At 48.9% G+C, this 22,466-nt stretch overlaps 1 protein-coding gene and 1 non-coding gene across 2 annotated transcripts in view; one reads left to right on the forward strand and one right to left on the reverse strand.

Moving 5' to 3' along the window:
- Cht7 (chitinase 7) overlaps positions 1-22,466 on the reverse strand; it is a 200,205-nt gene that overhangs the window by 152,872 nt on the left and 24,867 nt on the right. The window lies entirely within an intron of this gene.
- TRNAW-CCA (transfer RNA tryptophan (anticodon CCA)) lies at positions 11,563-11,634 on the forward strand. The gene has a single exon. It is a non-coding gene; the product is annotated as a tRNA-Trp (tRNA).

The following is a 22,466-nucleotide window of genomic DNA, read 5'->3' on the forward strand; positions in this document are numbered from 1 at the left end:
GAACAAATTATAGTCTGGTTTTTATTTTCTACGAGCATAACCAACCACTGCCCGCAAATGAACGAAAATAGGGCTTGAAGTTAAAAGGTCGCTTTAATACTTTACATTGATGTAATGTAAATGTTTAGTGTAACGTTACGTGTGTACTTCAGGTGGACAATACCGGCGACCTTCCTTTTCCGTCTAGCCGAACAGTGCACAGCAAACAGAAGCCAACTCCAACCAAGATGCGGAAAACATATGAGATCGCGGTAGCGCAGGCTTTCATTGCTCTCAAACAAATCGCGAACTAACGCTCATTTATCTTAAAGACTTTCTGCGCGGCGTTTCTGGACAGGGAGCTTTCTTCATCCCTTTCTGTTTTCTTTCGTACAGTTTTTTTTTGTTTCTGCAGCATGCGGAATTGACTATTCGGGTCAGGCAACCCCTTTAATTTATGCATGACGCCGTTTTGTTTTCGGTTACCCGAGGCCGTGACTTGGCGAAACCCTTCAGGCAAGCGCAAAGAGAGCACGGTGGACAACGAAAGGCATTGTTTCTGCAAACCTGAACATAGAACGCACCTCGGAAGGGCATGCCTACGTTCCTGCCTTCAAGGCACGACTGCATAAGTGTTTTCTATAGCCCGTCTCCACCTGCTACGATGAGTCGTATGGCTATGTATTCAACAATAACGTCAATAGGTGATCTAGCCATTACAACCGTGACCAAAAACACGAGGGCCTGGGCTATTCCCAACTTTTCTTTTCTCCCACGATGCTTTGGGGTGTAAACTGATGCTGAAGACTTCAGCTAACCTTTGGCATTGAAAAACACTGCAAAAGTTTGATGAAATCGGATGGTTAGTGCGTCTTGAAAGGAAAAGAACACCTCGAAAGAGAGCAGGTAGTGTAGACGACCGACCCCAACGATGACTTACAAAGAGCCTTTTGTTATCTACCAACTGCAATATATTTAGCATTGTTGTGTCCTGCGCTAATTCCCTCTCCGGTATATTTCACTTTATATGCAGTAAATGCTGGTTACTAGTCGGCGCTGTGTCGCTCGGCTACATTGCCATCTGCACTGTCTTTCGCACTGTTCGATTCCATTCTACACTGCAGTTCATTCCTCACTTCCAGCTTCTCAGTGTCAGTTCCCCCCAAAAAACTGTTTTTTTTTTCACCCCCAGATCCCTCCCGGTCCTAAATTTTGATCAAAGGTACACATACCTTAGGAGCTGCCATGAGAATTTTCTGTCATGCAGCCGAAACAGCGGCTTAGCATCACTCTTCAGAAAAAAAAAACTATATATTACGTTAATCGGTTCATTTGAGCAGTGCTAGACTGTGAAGCGGAAAGACGGACGATTACAGTTAAATTTGAAATAAAGCAAGGTAATTCGCAGTGAGCTACGAAACGGAAAATGATTAGTGTAGGGTTAAGAGATAGCGAGACAGCGGGGTATGGATTAGAAAGAAAATGACAGCAGCAAATAACCAATCAAGATTAGGAGGCCCGCGCATAATATGACACGTCATGTAATTCACATAGAAGATAAGCGGTCACCTATTTTAGCTAACAACAGATGGGGCGTCAAGGTAAGTCCAGTGTGGCGGAGGACTGATTAACAACAATGATGAGATTCGAAGATTCCAGGTCAAGGGAAAGCTCGGCTGATGTAGGACACTGAGGCCTTGCTATTGCTCAGGGATACCATCATTCTGCAGTAGACTTAAACTGCTCATCAGGATGATATTCATAGCAGGCGCCGAACAAACGTTTTTGGGCGCGGCTATACACTAACGGTGGCTGTGCAGCCGCTATAGATAACTTTCAGCTATATAGATATCTTTCAGCCACTGTCGTCCTCCACAAAGAAAGCAACAAAGAGAGAGAGGAAGGCAAGGAATATAGGAAGGCAGGGATGTTAAAAAAGTCAGGAGTCTGGTTTGCTACAAGAAAATCCCAGTAAAGAAGGGCGTCGGGCAGGGAGATACGATCTATCCAATGCTATTCAAAGCGTGTTTACAGGAGGTATTCAGAGACCTGGATTAGAAAGAATTGGGGATAAGAGTTAATGGAGAATACCTTAGTAACTTGCGATGCGCTGATGATATTGCCTTGCTTAGTAACTCAGGGGACCAATTGCAATGCATGCTCACTGACCTGGACAGGCAAAGTAGAAGGGTGGGTCTAAAAATTAATCTGCAGAAAACTAAAGTAATGTTTAAGAGTCTCGGAAGAGAACAGCAGTTTACGATAGGTAGCGAGGCACTGGAAGTGGTAAGGGCCCGGAATACATCTACTTAGGGCAGGTAGTGACCGCGGATCGGGATCATGAGACTGAACTAATCAGAAAAATAAATATGGGCTGGGGTGCGTTTGGCAGGCATTCTCAGATCATGAACAGCAGGTTGCCATAATCCCTCAAGAGAAAAGTGTATAACAGCGGTGTCTTACCAGCACCCGCGCCTACGGGGCAGAAACTTGGAGGCTCACGAAAAGGGTTCTACTTAAATTGAGAACGACGCAACGAGCTATGGAAAGAACAATGATGGGTGTAACGTTAAGGGATAAGAAAAGAGCAGATTGGGTGAGGAAACAAACGCGAGTTAATGACATCTTAGTTGAAATCAAGAAACAGAAATGGCATGGGCAGGGCATGTAATCAGGGGAGAAGATAACCGATGGTCATTAAGGGTCACGGATTGGATTCTAAGAGAAGGGAAGCGTAGCAGAGGGCGACAGAAAGTTAGGTGGGCGGATGAGATTAAGAAGTTTGCAGGAACAACATGGCCACAATTAGCACATGACCGGGGTAGTTGGAGAAGTATAGGAGAGGCATTTGCCCTGCAGCGGGCGTAGCCATGATGATGATGATGATGATGATGATGATGATGATGATGATGATGATGATACCACCAACGACCGCCATATTTCGTTTAAGGGAAGAAACTACCATCGTCTGAGATTTCTGTCCTTGTAACTGCCGTCGTATCCTGCGCAAAAGTCCATCTTCTTTTTTTTTAAGTTACCCGTAAGGCATTATTATAGAATCCATTTGGCTAGATAGGCAACGGAAACGGTACGGTTGAAAAGTACCGACGCATAACTTTAGTTCTCATCTGCATTTAAATCCTATGTCGTCGCACTTCAGCCAAGGAATAATAGGAACTCGTAGAATACGAGTATTTCGGACATTGCGGGGTTGACAAGATTCACGCGACTTGCACTAAGCTGGTGTCATCTGCAGCACGGCGTTGTCGCAGTCAATACTGCCACGCTTCCGCTGCGTGCCATAAACTTGGTTCGCAAAAGTTTTAAGTGAACGCTACTATTTGAACAGTACCAACGCATTTTCATTCTTCGTAGTATTCATTTTCGCCGTCACATATTTGAAGCATTCCACTAAAAGGCACTTTGAACTGTTCAACTTCGCCGGCAGGAGGTTGTCCCGTGAACCCATACCGGTTGTGATGTCCGCATTCTATTTCGTCAAATGCGAGTTTAAACTTCAAGAGATGTCGATCGGTTGAACAAAATTGGAAAGGTGGGGGGGGAGGGGGATTGCATCGGGAACTCCTGCTCATCTCTTCTCCACCTAACAGTCGTTATCTGGCACAATCGCCGATGCTTCTTGCTCGTACACAAAAACAAGGAAACAGAAAAAGAAAGCAAAAGAAAACAAAACACCAGCATATTCGGCCAGCTACGGGAAACGGTGTCACGTAGAACAAAGCTCCTCCGGCTCCCGCACTGAATGTGGTGGACGCCTCTGACGGCCTCTACACTTCCATCGTGTCTACAAGGACCGACAGGACCATCGGCGTTCCCTGGTCTTCTTGACTTACGACCCACTCGCGTGAGATGCGAGTCGAAACGACGACGTCGACAAGAAGAAGACTAAGCGACCTGTAGGATGGTGATCGGCACAAGCGTCCACGCGCCTTTCCTCCGCGATTCGCGAGGGAGACTACACGAGCGAAAGCTGTCAGGAACGTCGAGGCATCATACGTCTTGGAAGCGATGTCAGTGACTTATAGGCCATAGACAACGCTTTTGGCGAATGCCCTACCACGCGGAGACCATGGGCCATAAACGCTTCGCAGAAGAGCGCGCCGCACGTGGTGGTTTCGTTCACAAGGAGAGTTCTCTATAGGGTCGTGAAATTTGGACACACAACTGAGGCAGTAACGGCGCTAAGAACAAGGACAGAGGCTGAGAAAATAGAGAAACGACACAGTGGATCGTGTCCTTTCTCTATGGCCCCAATTTGTCCTTGCCCTCATCGCTGTTACCGCCTCAATGTGAATAACCGACTAGTCGATGCTTTCCCGTTAACATACTTGCAAAAACAAGAGTTAGGCTCAACATGCACAAAGCTCGATAAGTGCAATTCCACGTATTAGTGTACTGTAACGTGTCGACATCTACCGGATAGCGCATTTTTGCTGGAACCGACAGGTTCGCAGCTTTAATTTGCATCGAGGCAAGATTATTCATGGGGAAGATTCTCCTATGGCCCCTTGGTTGAAGTACTTATACGGGAAAATAATTTTCAAATGAGAAAAGAACCGTTAAACGTCTGGCTGAGAAACAGCTCGCACCGGTCGGGTCGGGGATGATCCCTGCACAGTGAAATAAAAATGTAACACCGGCCACAGAAAAACATTAATTTCTAGAAAGAATAATATACGATTGGAATTTCGCACAGTACCCTTATTTGCAAATCAACCAGTGTTCTTTTTTTTTTGCCTGCTCGCTGTGAGTGTTTTCACGTAATTGTGCCAGAATAACATTTTGGTAATTCATATAATTCCAATGCTACACCTCACAACGTACCTGCCGCATTCCTAAAATTGCGAAACGTAAGTTTACAATGTCGATATATCTTGTGCTTGTAAGCAACAGAAACAGCCGCTATAATTCTCAAAACTTAGTTTCGAATACATTGTGAGGTATTCGGGACTTCAAAAGAGGCTTCCTATAACTCGAGGCAAAATGAGAATGTCGTCTGGTGAGCGTCATACTTTTGCGAGCGTTCCGGTATCCAGGAGTCGTCTACTACAGTTAAGGATACATTTTTGTCGTCTGCTCTACTCCAAATTGTCTGGCGAGCATCCTGCATACTTCTGAGAACATCCTCGCCCAACTATACAGAAGTTGTCTGCTACCGTGTATGCGTCGTCTACACCGCACTTTACTATACACGGCTCCTTTGTAGCGGAAAGCCTTCCAGCTGGCGGCAGCCACATGCATACAAGCAACAGGTTATACACGGGAACACATACGCAGGAAATAATGCGCGTTGTCTGCCCACACGCACGCGGAAACAAACCATAAAAAAAACAGGAAAGTAGACTAGGAGCGCCGCATTGTGCGTCTCCGAGTGAAGGGTTCAGTCACGAAGAAACACCCCAACGTCGGCCGCCGTTCTGCACCAGCAACAAACGACAGACGCAATGACGCACGAGAAAACACGACCGCCTGTTTTACAAGAGCTGGCCGCGGCGGGCTTCCATTCTGCTCGGAACGGGAGCAAAGTACCCCGAGCCTCGTGAGTCCCTTGCTCGTTGTACGTATGTGTATACACCACGCTCTCTACCGTCAACAGAGGGTTCCTCACACCCGGCGGTCTATACGTTCACCAACAACATTTATCCGTCTTTGTCCGCGCCGTTGGCGCACGACGCAGGAAGCTATTCAGCACCGCGAATCGTCCCCATCGGCAGGAAAGAACAACACCTTTTTTTTATTTTCATTTCCACGCAGCTGTTTTCTCTACGTTTCTTTGCTTGCCGTGGCATTCGCCCTGCCACGTCTTAGGCCTAACCCAAGCAGTGACCTCAAGGATGTCCCAGCTGTGCGTGCGCCTGTCAGGGTTAGTACGCACACGCGATGTCATATAACAGGTGAACGTACGCCTCTGTAAATCAGCGGGTAAAACATGGAGGACGTAATTCGAACCGTTACTCCAACCCGTTGTGACCTCGGCAGGTGGGTACGTACGCGAGGGCGCACTGACACGACGAAGCAGACGACGGCAGTCGTTTTCGTGTGCGACCTGGGGGACCCTGCGGCCGCAGACGATCAAAACCGAGTGACAAAGACGGCGGGTCATTGCGATTCTACGCAGAACGGCGTCGCTTGTGCTTCGCTGAGACACTCGCGGTCGTGACCTACACGTGCGTGTGTGGAAGGTGCCTTTTGGGACCCAGTTAAATTAACGCATCGAAGCTCGTCTGTCTTATTACGGCAAGCGGAAGGAACTGCTACTTTGTCCAATTGTTCGGAGCAGTTCATTGTTCGTGTGCAAATTAGGAACGCCGAGAGGCTACCGGAAGCATACAAATTATTTCCGGTTTTGGACGCTATAGATGCGGTAACGTTTCTGGAGCGAACTGCTTCTTCTCTAGTCGGGCGTACAATGTGATTCGCTGCCGTCGTTGCAACCGCTCTTAGGAAATATGACTTTATAAGCGGGACTGGCACTCGTCTTCATAAGTGTTTCAGTGTTACGAAATTTGATGCTTGCAATTGGCCCGAACAATTACATCACAAAAATGCTCGCAACTAAACGGCGTGTTTAACGGCCCTCTATTTATGAAATATCGACTTGTACCTATATATATATCAGATAATCGCTAGTAAACTGGATCACTGCAGGCGGGCAATCTAGCTATAGCGATACTGGATCTCGAGAGCAGCGATACCGAAGTCGAGATAGAGGAAAGGAGTTAGACAGGTCCCGTGATACGCCACGTAGATAACCGTGAGACCATACAAGCAACAATTTTGTTTTCGAGGAATAATGTTAAGCATAGAATTCCGCATACAGTAGTCGTAAATGGGCTGATGATTTCACGTTCACGAAATTCGTGTGAGCACTTTCTTTTTTCGAAACTGCGGCATATCTATAGCTAAACCATTCTGTATATTTTCTTATAAGAAATACTGGAGGGAATTCTGGGGCTATAGTCTACGGGAACTACAAGTATGGCGGTTCAGCCAGCGTTGAAAAAGATGGGCATACATGGATTTACCTGAACTTTGTCCTTCTATGGGTTCAAACAGCTTCGTCACTGTGTAAGTTGATCGTTTTCAACAACATGTCGAGTTACAAATGCAAGAATTCGCAATGATTACCCACATGTGCACCAGATTGATTCCCTCACTGTAATTAGAAAGCTGTGACTGTTACGAAAATCCGCAAGTTAAAGCGTAACAAACAACGTCACAAGCATAACAGAATCAGCAAGTCCAGGTACCAACAACTATCATTTCCTGTTAGTTTAACAACAACTGCAGACGGGCTAAGTGGTTCATTACAGATCGACGGAACATAAGCGCACTGGAAGACACAGACGAGCAGGACTGATAAGGCTAATATTGCAGAGGCAAATTTCCCTCTAGTAAATTTAGTAGGAAACTGTGAAAATACTACAACGTCGGCGGAGTGACGACGACGTAACAGAGAGGGTTTCGCCAACGAATACGAAATAAATGCGGCGCGCAGTAACCGCAACACTGCACGCAATTAGTGAAGTAGCAACGCTCCCGGCATGCCTAGAGTACTAATTCTCCGTGCAGCCCAACAACGCCCGTCGGCTGACTACACACAAAGTCGGGCCTCACAGAGCGTGAGGACCGTGTACGACGCAAAATTGCTTGCCGCCTCGCGCGCTCCGGCCGCCGGAAAATGCGCCCAATCTACTCGGCAGGCGGCCACCGTATAGACAACACGAGCGGTAGCCGAGCCAAGCCGGTGCGGGCGAGCGCTTTTCGTCGGCCGGAGACGGCGGCGGGTGACCCAGTTTCGGGGCGTCGCCTATGAGCCGTGCTTCCACGGGCCTCGTGCTCTGTGCACCGTCGGTTTGAAAGCAGGAGGGAGTTTGGGGGAGGGGGTGGGCAACGGTCCTTTGTTTGGCGGCGTGTTGATGAGAGAGGAGGTCGGTTTGTCAGTGAAACACCTTGCGGGCTCGCTCGCTGCTTTGGAGACGTGGGCTTTCGAAATTAATCGACGTTACACACTGTAGGCTTGCTCGACATCTTGAGTGAGCTTTCGTCATTTACCCTACGTCAATTTTCGTTGGGAAAAATTGCTGCTGGAAAATTGAAGGAAGCGTTAGGGAGAAAACCCGCTGTCGTGAAAGGTCTTGTTTAACAAGGCCTAATGTTGAACTGGTCAACCCGTTAGAGAGGCTAGAAGCTCACTGTTCCCAGCTTTTCACCTGAATTGGCAGATTAAAAATATGTATCAGCTTCTTCAGAATACCGTCCACTAAAGTACAAAGACCAGTGTATCTTTTTCTTTCTGTACATTATAAAGAAGAAATATTGCGTGCTTGCTGTTGCTCTGTGCTTGCTGAAGTTTAGCAGAAAGATCGCATTTCCTTGTCTCAATCGCTCAATATAACATTTCGCACTCTCATTTGCCAAGTTTCTATTAAAAAATTCAAATTTACCTTCATTTGCGCTCTTCTAACGTCCAAACCACATCGCCTCTAACGAGCTCTGGAATCTAATCTATGGAAAACCATGACTTGCCGTACAGAAAACAACGAAAGCGATCGCGTGACGTCGTAGCCGGCATGTTTTGAACGTCGCTCACCTCGAGAGATCTAGACGAAGGGAACTTGGCGCTTTGTTTTCTTGAAAACCAGCCAGGCCAGAGTGCCCCGTTTTATACTCAACGTCCTATAGTCCATAACATACGACCTTTCGCGAAACTTGAGGAAAAACGGAGCAGCGGTAAGCGCGAAATATTTTTTTTTATTTTCCTTGTGCATGATGCGCAGGTAGAAACGCGCTTCTCCGCATATTGTGACTTGTGTAGCAAGGGTCCGTGTAACCCCCGATCGCATTGACTATTTGCCTCCGCAACTTCGCGGTTGCTTGCACGTGCCCAAGATTTACTTTTTTTTTCATGTTGAACAAATATCAGAATCGCCTCCGCAAGCCTTGCGTCCGGTCAGGCTCCCGCTTGCGTTTTCTGCGTCCCGCCGCTATTGCAAAACTGGACTCGCTTCTTTCATCATCATCAGCAGCAGCAACAGCATCCGCGTTGAGCACGCGCCATGTGCCCGCAATGGGGCCTACTGCTCGCGTGGCGACAATCTCAACATCACCCTTCATCCCCTCCTTATGAAAGTCGGAGCTATAGGCAGTTCCAACTTCTTGAGATGTGTGATAGCTGGGGCTCTATGGGGCCTACTGCTCGCGTGGCGATAATCTCAATATCACCCCTCATCCTCTCCTTATGAAAGTCGGAGCTATAGGCAGTTCCAACTTCTTGAGATGTGTGAAAGCTGGGGCTCAATGGGGCCTACTGCTCGCGTGGCGATAATCTCAACATCACCCCTCATCCTCTCCTTATGAAAGTCGGAGCTATAGGCAGTTCCAACTTCTTGAGATGTGTGAAAGCTGGGGCTCAATGGGGCCTACTGCTCGCGTGGCGGTAATCTCAACATCACCCCTCATCCCCTCCTTATTAAAGTCGGAGCTATAGGCAGTTCCAACTTCTTGAGATGTGTGAAAGCTGGGGCTCAATGGGGCCTACTGCTCGCGTGGCGATCTCAACATCACCCCTCATCCTCTCCTTATGAAAGTCGGAGCTATAGGCAGTTCCAACTTCTTGAGATGTGTGAAAGCTGGGGCTCAATGGGGCCTACTGCTCGCGTGGCGGTAATCTCAACATCACCCCTCATCCTCTCCTTATGAAAGTCGGAGCTATAGGCAGTTCCAACTTCTTGAGATGTGTGAAAGCTGGGGCTCAATGGGGCCTACTGCTCGCGTGGCGATAATCTCAACATCACCCCTCATCCTCTCCTTATGAAAGTCGGAGCTATAGGCAGTTCCAACTTCTTGAGATGTGTGAAAGCTGGGGCTCAATGGGGCCTACTGCTCGCGTGGCGATAATCTCAACATCACCCCTCATCCTCTCCTTATGAAAGTCGGAGCTATAGGCAGTTCCAACTTCTTGAGATGTGTGAAAGCTGGGGCTCAATGGGGCCTACTGCTCGCGTGGCGATAATCTCAACATCACCCCTCATCCTCTCCCTATGAAAGTCGGAGCTATAGGCAGTTCCAACTTCTTGAGATGTGTGAAAGCTGGGGCTCAATGGGGCCTACTGCTCGCGTGGCGGTAATCTCAACATCACCCCTCATCCCCTCCTTATTAAAGTCGGAGCTATAGGCAGTTCCAACTTCTTGAGATGTGTGAAAGCTGGGGCTCAATGGGGCCTACTGCTCGCGTGGCGGTAATCTCAACATCACCCCTCATCCTCTCCTTATGAAAGTCGGAGCTATAGGCAGTTCCAACTTCTTGAGATGTGTGAAAGCTGGGGCTCAATGGGGCCTACTGCTCGCGTGGCGATAATCTCAACATCACCCCTCATCCGCTCCTTATGAAAGTCGGAGCTATAGGCAGTTCCAACTTCTTGAGATGTGTGAAAGCTGGGGCTCAATGGGGCCTACTGCTCGCGTGGCGATAATCTCAACATCACCCCTCATCCTCTCCTTATGAAAGTCGGAGCTATAGGCAGTTCCAACTTCTTGAGATGTGTGAAAGCTGGGGCTCAATGGGGCCTACTGCTCGCGTGGCGGTAATCTCAACATCACCCCTCATCCCCTCCTTATTAAAGTCGGAGCTATAGGCAGTTCCAACTTCTTGAGATGTGTGAAAGCTGGGGCTCAATGGGGCCTACTGCTCGCGTGGCGATAATCTCAACATCACCCCTCATCCTTTCCTTATGAAAGTCGGAGCTATAGGCAGTTCTAACTTCTTGAGATGTGTGAAAGCTGGGGCTCAATGGGGCCTACTGCTCGCGTGGCGATAATCTCAACATCACCCCTCATCCTCTCCTTATGAAAGTCGGAGCTATAGGCAGTTCCAACTTCTTGAGATGTGTGAAAGCTGGGGCTCAATGGGGCCTACTGCTCGCGTGGCGATAATCTCAACATCACCCCTCATCCTCTCCTTATGAAAGTCGGAGCTATAGGCAGTTCCAACTTCTTGAGATGTGTGAAAGCTGGGGCTCAATGGGGCCTACTGCTCGCGTGGCGGTAATCTCAACATCACCCCTCATCCCCTCCTTATTAAAGTCGGAGCTATAGGCAGTTCCAACTTCTTGAGATGTGTGAAAGCTGGGGCTCCGTGCTAAGTATAGTAACCATGTGGTAATAAAACACGCGTTCGTCGCGGTTCATGTACCTCCAAACGCATTTTATGTTTTACGTTGATGGTGCATTTTTTTTCTCTAAAGCCTGCTAAAGAAAACGAGATGATGGAGTGAACAACGCCTTTTTTTTTATTGTAGTGCCCTTGTTCAGGGTAATGCTTCCAAACCTCCATTAGCTAGTGCAACACTGACGATGACTCGTAATTGGATGACGTAAAAGTTAGGTATGTTACGGGGAAGCATTACCGCCGAAAAAGAATTTATTCATGCTACGTTTAGAAACTTAGAGCCAATGTATAGTGACGATCACATGCGGATACTGAAGAAAAAAACTGAAGGCGATAATCGAGCATTTATGGATTCCGTTCAGGAGCTGTCATTTCAGCGCTGCTGCCAGCTCGACTCGGTGGCGCAACGGTAGCGCGTCTGACTCCAGATCAGAAGGTTGCGTGTTCGAATCACGTCCGGGTCATGTTTTTTTTTCTCTCCTTTTTTAGCTTTTCCTATATTGGGCTTTTTCTGCCATTTATTATTTACTTTTTGTCTAACGTACAGCCTTACATTACATGCGTACCGCGTTCCATGGGCCGCTTTTAATGGAACGAATCTCGACCCTAAGTCATCCGCATGAAACACTCGATCAATAAGCAGTTATAGCCCACCTCGTACACGTGCTGCACATACGCAAGACTTCCCGGCTTGAACACTACGTGGAAAAATTGCTCTTAAAAGCTGAATTCGATGATGGGTACTTGAACCGATATAGTCCTGCCCCGAAGGCACTATCATAAGTCATAAATAATTCTGCAAAATGGAACGCTTCCGACCCGTTGCCTGGCCCGATCAACCGATTCCTAATTCGAAGCACGACATCCGTAATATGTGCTTAGGAAACCTCTGATAAGAGGTATATGCTGCCACTCAGCTCCTTCCCACGTTTATAAAGTCACTGTGCAGTACCGCCTCGCGCAACCGTATTTTTCCTGCTTCTTTTGTTGCGCCCTCTCTTTCTGTTATATTTCTTTATTGCAACAAGCGATAAAAGAATGCTTGCAACTATTAAGCCTGCGGCTATCAATTACGAGCGACAGGCTCCTGACCGGAAGTCCGAGACAATGTCGTTTGCTTCATTATACGGCAGGCGACGCTCTTCTGCAAGCGGAAGTCGTCTGCGATAATCAAGAAAATACGTCTGCTCCACCATGACGCTGACCTCTTCCCTTCTGCTACAGCAGACGATTACCCGTCCACTTCTGCAACAGACCACGGCTACTTGTCCACTGCAGAGGCTGCAGAAAGGTCACAAACCGCCAAGGCAGGACGGTCCGCTTTCTTGCAGGCGTTGTTTTCCCGTATGCGTTATGCAAGGGCACATAATTTACCGGCAATTAGCGGTCGCACGCGTTACACGTCTGCTCGAGTGAGATACTGCAGCGGTAATTGCGAAAGGGTCTGTCATAAAAGCCGCGTCATAGTTTAGGACTCTAATTACTTTAATATGCGATGTTTTGTCACTTCAGGTATGCCAAGATACACTGGCGCGTGTTAATGCAGGAAAAGTGTCAGTTCCTGGGAGGAGGCCAGCGCCATAACGTTCTTTGGTAGAAAAGGAACGCTTGATCACATGAACGCATAAACTTTGTACCAGGACATCGCCAGTAACTGTGTCGGGGTTTTGAAACGTAGGCGCATGCAAACGGATGAATTTTTTAAAAATGGTTTGATTTTGTTTCACGCATGTCACGTAGCACTCATGGGTTACTTGTATATGCGTAGTTCTTCAATATTAATTGCGGGTCAGCGCCCCTGTTTGCCTTCTACCTAACGCTCCTGTGCTTCCGTACCGTACAGCGCTACTTTTCCAAGATGAATAATCACCCAGACACCCAATTTGTTGCCTCGTTCGAGACACAGGGCCGTCACCTGACGTAACGTACGCCGTATTGTTGTCCTATTCCATCTTTTGCCACGGTTACGCAGCGACATTGATGTGTAAGACAGAAAGAAAGCAACGAGAAGAGAGAGAGAGGAAAGGGGAAAGGCAGGGAGGTTCACCAGATGAAAAGATCTGGTCCACTACCCTACGCTGGGGAGAGAGGGTAGAAAAGCAAGGAGAAGAATGGCAGAGTGGTCAACCAGACGAGCGTCCGGTTTGCTACGAAAGATCGCATAAGCGTTACTGCTAGCATAAACGTGCTCCAATTATACGATACTGGAGCAGGATCATCGCTTCAGTGCCTGGTTATACTCTCGTAATACAGTTTGAAAGCTGTTCTTCACCGCTTTCGTGGCACGGCTAGAACCTTCTGAAGCAACCATCCGAATATGCCACATAAGTTGCGCAACAGCCACAAAGATTACGACGGGCGCCGTTGTAAGTGGCTCCCGGAGAATTTCGATCGTCTTCACGGTGTTCGTTGTTTCAACGCGCACCTAAGTATTAGTACGCGAGCGCGTTCGTGTTCCGGTGGAGCGGAACGCGGCCGTCGGGGCTGGCAATCGTACCCGCGACCTTGAGCTCCGAAGCAGAACGCCAGCGCTCGGCCAGCGCGGCGGCGAATTGCGAGCGTTTTCAGAATTTCCCAGGAGCGACTCGGCGTCACCACTGCCTCGCCGCATAAATTTCAGCCGGCCCGGGTGAAACTTTGCCCCCGGAGACATCGCACTTTGCGGCAAGTTTGTTAATGACTTCGCACTGACGTCGAAGCTGTCAGCCCGAAAGGAAAGTCGCTAAAATTGGGAGTCGCGGCATGTGCTCGGCCTCGGCGAACGTGCGCTTTCCGGAGACCCGTAAATCGCTGCTCAGCGGGTGGCACGTGGGAAAAGCAAGAAACGGCGCGAATCGAGCATCGTACGGCCAACTAAAGCTTCTTTTTTTTTTTCTTGCGCTATAGCGAGCGTTCAAAAATCCACATTCCCTGAAATATGGGAACCGTCCGTCGTATATATATGTCGTAAAGTTGTTAGCACATTCGGTGAGGAAAATTTAGAAGAGCTTCAAGCAGGGTCGGTAACCTAGCGAGAAAGTCGTTAAATATATAGCAGGTTTACGGTCACCTTAACGACAACTTTGTCTCTTTTTTTTAATCTTGGAACCTTCATTTATGTCTACATCTAAGACATTCCGAAGGGCTTCACAATGAGCAATTTGACTGCGTCAAGGCTGCTTCTTTTGGAGGGCCAAATACAATCTTGAGACTTGGTACCTTTTTATAAAATCGGGGGTTGTTCTTCCGTTTCAAACTCTGACTATGTAGTCATTCCTCGGGTCAAACTCAAACTACAGCTGAAAACAAGTAATACGGTGGACGTTTTCGAATAATTAAAACTTTAGAAAGAAGAAATTTTGAGTAAAGCGTCATTCTCGCCGCTTGGCGATTTTTCTCTAAAGATTAAATTTTTCCCGTTTCTGGCCAAAAGACAAAAAAAAAGCGTTAAGAGGCCGTATATTGCTATAGTTTTATGTTGTCGATTCGTGCTGTCAAAAAAAAAAATACAGCAACACGCAGCATACGACACAACGCGCCACAACAGCCGAAAAATTCTAAAGCCCCGTTGTATCAGTGAAAGCATCAGTTCCCATGTCATAATGAGATAGGAACTTTCGTAACCCTCCCGGAACAATTTCCTGCGGCATTTAGTCCCGTCCCAACATGACCATCTGAAGGTTAACTGTCAGGCTTGTTGGAGAAATATGGGAGAGGCCTTTGGCCCTGCAGTGGGCTAACCAGGCTGATGATGATGATGAGTATGATGATGATGTCACGCTATAGCAGCTAGTGCTAAAACAAAGTAATGGCAGCGCGACTCAAGCGACGAGCTGGTACAAAATACGCATGACATGCGGCGCTACCGTAATCTAAACGCCTTGACACATGGCCCTTGTTTCTTGTTGCCGCATACGGTTGTTCTTGTTACTCGTGCGAGCTGGATGTCTGTGCACTGTGATGATCGGGTCATTTCACGCATCACCAATGTCATCTGGAGGCTCCAGCCGGCGTATGGCCGGGGCAAACACCCGCAGAACTCACTGAACAAAAGCCTCACTTTCTGTCTCTCTCTTGACTCTGCCAAAAAACAGTAGGGCTCATTCCGTGCTGCTGGGCAGCCTTAACACGAATGCATTGATTCACAGCGAGTGCTCATGCATTCCCGGAAGGCCGCAGAAGCCGCAAAACCCTCAAAATTGGTTTCGTCCTACCGTCAAGATCCACTCGACCGCCACTTCTGCTGCTTCAGTGACTCGAATTCCGGTCGCCAAGCGCTTTCCTCCAACAGCGCCATCTATCAGCCATCGGTATTATATTCCAAGGCGGCAAGGTAGGATAAGGACGCGCGTACGCGCCTCTTAGCCGCAATTTGCCTATCGGATATCTATTGTACCGGGGGGAATCGAGACTGCTTGGTAGTCAGGTCGCAGGCGATCGCAGCGCCACCGCTCCGACCGGCCAAGGACGCGAAGGAGATATCGCATATATACAATAGCGCAACGCGCGTGCGATTTCAAAATCTGAGCATGCGCATATATGAGGGACACAGACGAATTGCGCGTGGTTAGAGTCGGTTAGGCATTTTTCTTTCTTCTTTTTCGGCAGTGCTTCGGCCGCGATTGTCTCTGGGCGAACGTCTACGGAGGCGTGCATTTTTATCTGCTCGGTGGCGCAGCTCTTTAGCCGCGGCGACCTTATACAGGCACGAGCGACCACTGCTGCAACGGCAGGGAGTGCTTAGGCATTCAGTTTATCTGGGACAGTTGGCGATGCGCGGAGGAAGCTGCTGCTTGCGGTTTCGTGCGCACACACACTCACACCGATGCGAGATTCGCCAACCGCCGCTTTCGCGCGAGGAATCACGTTGGTATGGCGCCTTGCGCAGCCCGCGGCGCTGTTTATTGCCCGCTGAGGTCGGACACGACACGTAAGGCCACTTCGTGATACGGGTTCAGTCGGCTCCTGAGTGTTCCTTTATTGGCAGCTGTTTTTTTTTTTCTTGTTTTGGAAGCCGCCGAAATCGAGGTGTTACCTAGGTGGATTCCTTGAACGCCGACAGGGCTACGTGATTTGTTCATTATCTGGCATTCTCGATTAGGTTCTGGATTGCTATAGTGTTCTGGCTCTGCCTGGGCCATCAACAGTGTGCTAAAAAAGAAAGAAACAACTGAAAGACTGGTTAGTTTCTGTTGAATCGTTAACTGCAGCGCGACAGAAGGACAATGGGCAGTAATGAAGTGTCCACACAGAGCGGCGTTTACGCATGCGTAGGTTTGATTTAATGCTGAAACACGCAAGTCTATGCATGCGTAAAGCCTTAGCCCGAGGACGTCGTTTTCTTTTTCGTTTTTTAAAAGATAAGTCTGTGATATACGCATGCGTAAACAACCCTTCTGTGTGTCCCCTTCGTTTCTGCCCGTTGTCTTTCTGCCGCGGTAAAGTTAATAACAAACAAGGAAAGCATGAAACCAATGGTTCGACAAGGAGACATGTCTTCGCCACAGCAGCAACTGTTGTTGCCCTGACGTTGCTGCCCTGACAACTCCTGTTGTGGTGCCCTTATTATAGTTCGGTCACTGTTCCTCACTTCAAGTATTCATCTTCCAGTTAACCTCCGTCTTTCTTCAACACCTAATTACGACACGTTAGCGCGAAATTGGGCGTCGGACACGAACACAAAACAGACAAAGAGGAGCGTTTCAGATCGGCATCTGGCGCGATATCCTTCCGCCAACTTAGTCCAGATAACACTTAAGTCAAACTAACACAACAGTCAGTCCTTGTGATGACTCGCCATCGAGCTTACAGTGTGAATAAGTAGGGTGAGGTCCCACATCTCTTCTCTTATTGGGAAGCTTGCCAAACAACATAAAACTTGTGAAGCGTGTCATATGTAGAAGTAAATATTGCATTGTTCTTTGAAACCCCAAGGCGATCTATGGCGTGGGCTAGGCTTGCATCAGTGATCTCCAGTGCGTACCATAAGTCCAGAGATGGTAGTCATTCAGTGCGCAACGCTGCAAAGCTGGATAAGTCCGTTTACCCGCAACGTGGCGAATGGCGCAGATCACCGCAACGAATTGACGATAGGACACTCGGGCTGCTTGTCACCTGATCGAGTTGAACTGAGTGTTTACAGCGCGTACACCCCGTCTGTATCTCGTGCCTCGTAGTATGCGTTCGAGTCACCGCTAGATATTCGCATTAATTTCACTGTTGTGGAAGACGACTGATGTTTCCTTTGTTCTGTCTCTCTACTAGCCAGCTTTTTATAGAAGTGAATGTGGTAGACGTGGCACGTATTCTCCCGTGCCTGACATTTGTTTGAAGACCACTGCGAAAACCTTATATGGCTCGGGACTAAAACGAACCCTCTCTCCGTTACGTTAACGTAGGATTGCAATCATCCAGGCGCTCCTTCAAGACGGTTTTCTGTACTTCCTACCAGTATGTGTGTGTGCACACCACGCACGCACACAAACACACACACCCCCACACACGCAAGATCTATTCCATCTACATCGTAAAGGTTCCCTCGTACGGTGTCATTACAAGCGCACTGCTATAGGAGGCACCTCTTAAGGCCCAACAAAAAAACATAAAGCATAATTTTCTCGCGCATACAGCAAATCAACCAGCATGGTCATACTCATTACCATTATTTAAATTAAACGGAACATTCTCTCTCCCATCAATGCTACTTTTCGGGCGCGTTGGTTCATATTGAATATATATAGGTAACAGCGCAAACAGACGACCACAAGAAGACGACTAATAAACAGACGACCACAAGACCACAGCGCTTGTGTCTACGTGTCACCTTTCATGTCGTTGTCTGTTGGCGCTGTTACCTATATGCTTCTCTCTCTCCCCCGACGGGGGTGGAATGCGAAACCACCCGTGTACTTAGATTTAGGTGCGCGTTAAAGAACCCAAGGTGGTCCAAATATCCTGAGTCCACCGCTACGGCGAGCCTCATAATCAGATCGTGGTTGTGGCATCTAAAACCATCCCATAATTATTTATTATTTCTCTCTCCCCCCAACCCATACCTCCCTCCCTCCAATATCCATCCCACCACCATTCCCCGAGCCCATTTCAGAACTGCGTAAGGTTCCACTTTTCAAGCGCACGAATTGGAAGGTTCCTTACCAGCAGCGCACCGCACAGCCGCTCCAGTTTCTTCCGTCGCGTCTGCAAAGACAGCCGCCGCAAGCGTGCGGAAGCCATTTTTTTCCCCACGCGTAACAGCTCAATTAGCCGATCATCTTCCTCGCCGCCGCAGCTCCCATTCGTCTGGCGCGGACTGCGCACAATGCTTCATTACCCCGAAGCCACCACGCAGGCTGCAAGACGCCACTTCGCGCCGAATCCAATGAGGAGAGACGAAGACCACACAGCGCCGAAGCTGCAGCGCCGCGCGTGCCCCATTGTCTCCCGTACGCGGCCGCGGCGCTTCGCCGCTCAACCATCGCGCAGAAGTCGTTGGACGTAACGAGTCGGGATGGCGAAAGCAAAAAGAAAAATTACGCAGTAAGTGTTTGGAGAGTACGGTGTGCGCGCGCGCGCACGCGCGCGCGCGATCCCTCTCTTGAACTTCGACCCGAAACAGTCACCTTAAGTGACGCGTGCGAAGGCGTTGGATGTGTCTCTTCGCATCTCTCTCTCTCTCTCTTTCTTGCGCGCTTGTGCGTGCGTTTCTGTCTGTGTGTGAGTGTGTGTGTATATTCTTTGTCTCTCTCTGACGAGTGCTGAAGGGTTCAGAGAAACACGCCGTGGAAATCTGCGAGGCTGTCAGCCCACACGTATACGCTTGCTTGCTTTGCAAGCGAACCGTCGGGGGGGGGGCTTGTTAAGTGCTCGAAAGACAAGGTTCTGCCCGACGGCGCGCGTCGCGACGGCAGTGGAGCAGATGGCGCGCGCAAAGCGTTCTATTAACTCTCGACGAGATGTGTTGAACCGTGCGACACCTAGCTACCATTAGCCCACGGCCTCCCGCCGCGACCTTTCCGCTGTCGTTCGACCTGGCGCAGTTCAAGGCGAGGGCGTACTATTCGATGTAGCGAAGCGCTTTCGCTATAACGAAATGTGGCGTGAGAAAATGATTCCCGAAGCTGCGAAATCTACCCTTCAGAGGGGGCGACAATGAAACAATTAGTGATTTATGTTCCCTCCGAACGGTGATTTGTAGTGGTGTGTGGCTGTGATGGTGGTGCGTGTGTGTGCGGGAGGGGGGGGGGGCGTAGCCGTGGTTTTCTATAGGCGCTTTTGGACTTCGCAGTGTGTGCCGTAACTCGCTGTGCCTGGGTGTCTCTTGTCCAGGTCACGGAGACGTGTCAACACGTGCGAAATTACCATAAATGCCAGCAGAAGGCGCGACAGTTCTTTGTGCGCTGTCCGCCATCCCTCGGGGGCAAAGGTTAGCTTTTCACACGGCTGCACGAATACAGGTTTCGTAGAAACGTGTACGTACTATATGTACACTGTCTAATCCATTGCAGCAAAAACGCTAGAATCAGCGCTTATATTCGTATACACGTTCGACCTATAATTCTCTTCGCGTTCACACCGCGCTTAAAGGAGTGTCACCACTATGCCGATAAAGAAAGTCGAGAAGCGCAAAAGCAGTCACTCGTTTCGCTGACATCCAGACAGCGCGATCGTATCCTCAACGCACGCTGCTGTGTGGTCCACCTCATCGAGTTCTCACGGTCATTTTCCTACGGTCGCCACCCTGCGCAGAGGTCGCTATACACACTCCTCGACCACGCGTGCGTTCGCGTCTTCCTCATCCACGAGGCAACCACCTTCAGCTGGGCATACCGTTCACTGATCCCGGCACCATATAATTTTCTCAGGGGGCACATTGTAAACACGGCGCCCTCGCCCGCTTATCGCGAACCGTTTGTCTCCTCATTGCGCCCTGCAATCATCTCGGGCCCGGGAGTTGGCGCGGCTCGCCGTCTTCGACTGCAGACGCTCGTCTCTGAAGAGAGCGTCGGGATCTCGTCGTTACGTCGTCTTTCACCTTATTTAGGTCGCGCTCGCATCGTTTAGCCTGACGCGCAAAGGTAGCCGTCACTTATTATAGCCGTGAGAACGCGATCGAGCCAGGAATAGCGAACGAGTAAGCGGTCACGCGTCACTTTTCGACTGCGTTCTGCATGCATCTTTGTTGATGCGGACCTTGAGACGTGCTCTGCCTGTAACGTGACCTATATGGCCCGTTTCTTTCTTTTTTTAATCTTTTGCTCGGGAACCTTGCGTTTACATGCGATACCATTAGCCCGAGTTCATGTCTTTTTTTTTTGTTGCTGTTGTTGTTGACGTACCCTGCACTTATCTTCAGCGTATTCCTCTGCAACCGCACCCCCCAACCCAAGGTTCATCTCTTGTAAATGGATACCTTTGTTCTGTCCGCTGAACGCAGGTGCCGGTCCAGTGGCGATTACCTTAAGCGGTAGTCGCCCTGTATCGGTCAGCTGCTTCAATGCGCTCTGTAACCAATGTACTGACCATCAAAAACAGCCTATCGTTAACTACACTGCACCACAATGGCGTATTACGAATACCTCCAGTTAGCGCTGCCTATAGAATCAGCCGAACCAAGCCTACGCGTTCAAATTTTCAACCTCATTGCTTAGGGAACTCATTTGCACACTTTCATTACGTTAGGCCCCTCTAACTTGCACAAGAGACCAACAGTTGAAGCGTTATTACGCAGTACAAGACTTGCTTTACCTTACCTAACAAGATCATTATTGGCGTTCCCTTCCCTGTAGAGAATCTGTTTGATGAAACACGCACAATGTAACGTAACCAATAAATAAGAACCTAACATGCGAAACCAGGAAAGCAGGCGTCTTTGCTAATACAGTCGCATCTAGGGAAAATCAAGGCTTTCTCTAGAAGAAATCGCTTTTCTCATAAAGAAGTGAAAACTTTTTACTCGAATCTGTAGCCATTTCTTGCACTAATGATTTCACTTTGCCTTAGTCGCATACAGCCTGAACAACTGCCATTACCCCTCATTGGCCACCTGTTTATTTGACGGCCATATTTTGGCCAGCCCCGCAAAATCGTTGGTCGGTCTCGCCTACGCGTCTGCGCGGAATTGCACCTGTGTAACAACTCCTGCTCACCGAGGTACACCCATAATTGTGGTAAATGAGTTCTCACGCCTTCTGCTCGCATTTCAGCTTGACTCATTCCGTAGACACTTCCTAAGGCGTCTTTGCCACTCGGAGAGAAAGCTTCTCGGGCGTATCAGTTGCCCGGCCAGACTACCAGAACAATAAACCCGGCAGTGACAACACGAACAGCGCTGCAACCACAACCGAGAATGCGTTCCTCCATTCCCCCCCCTTTTTTTTTTAATCCGGATCACGTTGAAGGTAAATCTGCGTTAGCCCGACCGAAAGCCCAGCGCTGTGGGGAATACCGCGTGCGGAAAACCACACACTTAAGGAAAGGAAAGCGACATCAGGCACGCAGCACTTTCTCGTTGTTTCTCGGCTCCCGTTTTCTTTCTCTTTGGCGTCGCACGCACGATTTACGCCCGTTTCGGGGCGCCGCTCTAATCCAGCGGTGGTGTGTCGGCGTCGCGGAGTGCGTGGTTGCCTTATCCTGGTACGGGCCCGCGAGTGCAGTGCTTTTGGCTTGGGTTAGCTCGGAAAGAGTGGACGCGCTGCTGTGTGTATCAATGCACAGCATCTACGTAACGCCTCGGGCATTAAGTGTACGCGTGACGTCCATAACGGCCAAGTTCGTGGCGACAGTTCATCTGGCCAACTTTACCACCAGCCTAGCCTCGCCGTTGTCACGCGTCCAGGGTACAGTGCTTGGCGAAAGAAGTCACTGCATGGCAGTGAGTGAGTGAGTGAGTGAGTGAGTGAGTGAGTGAGTGAGTGAGTGAGTGAGTGAGTGAGTGAGTGAGTGAGTGAGTGAGTGAGTGAGTGAGTGAGTGAGTGAGTGAGTGAGTGAGTGAGTGAGTGAGTGAGTGAGTGAGTGAGTGAGTGAGTGAGTGAGTGAGTGAGTGAGTGAGTGAGTGAGTGAGTGAGTGAGTGAGTGACGGTACGTCGGTTGATTGGCCCATCCGTCGGTCAGTGAGTCAGTTGAAGCTTAGAACCACAGAAAGTTGAGCTAGTTGGTAAGGATTCATAATGCAAAAAAGGGGTAAGGCGGGCAGACATGGACACAAGAGAAGTGTTGTCCACTTCTCTTCACTTGTGTCCGTCTCTGCACGACTTACCCCTTCTTTGCATTATGAGTCAGTTTAGTCAGTCGGTCCTCAGTCAGATTAGTCAATGATTAA

The sequence above is a fragment of the Dermacentor variabilis genome, chromosome 8 (genome assembly GCF_050947875.1).
Source record: "Dermacentor variabilis isolate Ectoservices chromosome 8, ASM5094787v1, whole genome shotgun sequence".
NCBI lineage: Eukaryota > Metazoa > Arthropoda > Arachnida > Ixodida > Ixodidae > Dermacentor > Dermacentor variabilis.